The following is a 1,418-nucleotide window of genomic DNA, read 5'->3' as shown; positions in this document are numbered from 1 at the left end:
GTAGGTGCTCAGCCGTAAGTGCCAATCATTATTAAGGAGATAGCAGGGTAAAAACCCAGAGAAGTGAGGAGGCCACAGCAGAGATAAGAGGACAGTGATTCCAAGAGCTCGGGGGGTACCAAGATAATGCAAAGTGTGGCCCCTGTGTTCATTATCTGTTGACTCCCTAGCACCCAGGACAGAGTAAGACCCATAAGAGCTTCTCGGCTTATACTTAAGGGCTCCCATGGGCTAGGCCTGGACCAAATGCTTTGAATGCATTACCTCAAGCACTACTATTATCCTACCCTAGGAGAAGTGAAGACTGAGGCTAGATGGTGTGCCTGAGGTGCCATACTTTACAGGCCAGAGTCAAACTAGAACCCAGATCTCTTACCACATCAACACCCCAAGCTGAAGCACTCTTATCCTGCTTTGCAAACATGTTAACTGATGAGGCCTGATCAAGGGAAATGGGTATGGACTATTAAGAGTGTAGGGGGGTTGCAGGAGTGAGGGAATAAGGTTCAAGAAGCAAGTGGACCCTGGGCTGAGATTACAACAGTAAACTTCTAGTTAGGAGTACAGAGTACAAAAATGATTGCAAACAAATATCATCTTGACTGAGAATTGCAGAACATCACAGCTGGAAGGAAACTCTGAGATCATTTAACCCAACCTTATCATAATACAGATGAGAAACTGAGGTCCAGAGCGAGGAAAGGACTCCTTCCAGGTTCCCAAAGCACAACGGGGGCAGAGCTAGGACTTGAATCTGGGACCACACACTCAATCCAGATTCTCTGATGACTCCAACTATATCTACTTCATATTCATCTCTATATCTTCCTGAGCACCAGCTCGGTGCTAGGGCACTTGTAAGTCATGTGCTGATTAACACTGGGGGGCTGGAGTGCAGAGAGGGATGTCCGTGGAGGTGATTTTAGGATGAAGGGGGCACATGGAATGAGGATCATGAAGTTACAGGGCAAAGAAGGGATTATCAGATACTGAGGGTTATGTAGAAGATAACTGGGTGGGAAACTATTTTAGTAGGTATGGCTTAGGAGTTACCAGGAAAGGTTTGGGGGGAGTCACCAAGTTTGTGGGGGAACACGGGGTAGAAGTGGAGGGGGTTACCAGACCAGTGGGGTCACTGACGTTTTGGGGGATGTAGGGATCTCGGGTCATGAGTCACTGGTTTAGAGCTGAGGGTGGTGGGTCCCTGGGCAGTGCTGGGCAAATTCCTGGGTTGGCAGAGTCAATGAATAAGAAGTGAGGATTACCTGGTGAGGTCTTAGGGTCAGTGGGTAGGGTGTGGGGGTCACAGAGGTTGAGGCGGGCGCAGTCACGGGGTGGGGTTTGGAAATCATGGGGGAGGAGTCACAGGACGGAATGGAGGGGCAGGGATGGGGGCCAGAACCCGGGGTGGGGGAGGA

This window comes from Neophocaena asiaeorientalis, unplaced genomic scaffold (assembly GCF_003031525.2).
Source record: "Neophocaena asiaeorientalis asiaeorientalis breed wild unplaced genomic scaffold, Neophocaena_asiaeorientalis_V1.1 scaffold46, whole genome shotgun sequence".
Classification (NCBI taxonomy): domain Eukaryota; kingdom Metazoa; phylum Chordata; class Mammalia; order Artiodactyla; family Phocoenidae; genus Neophocaena; species Neophocaena asiaeorientalis.
The sequence above is the reverse complement of the archived record's forward strand: the minus strand, read 5'-3'. Positions refer to the sequence as shown.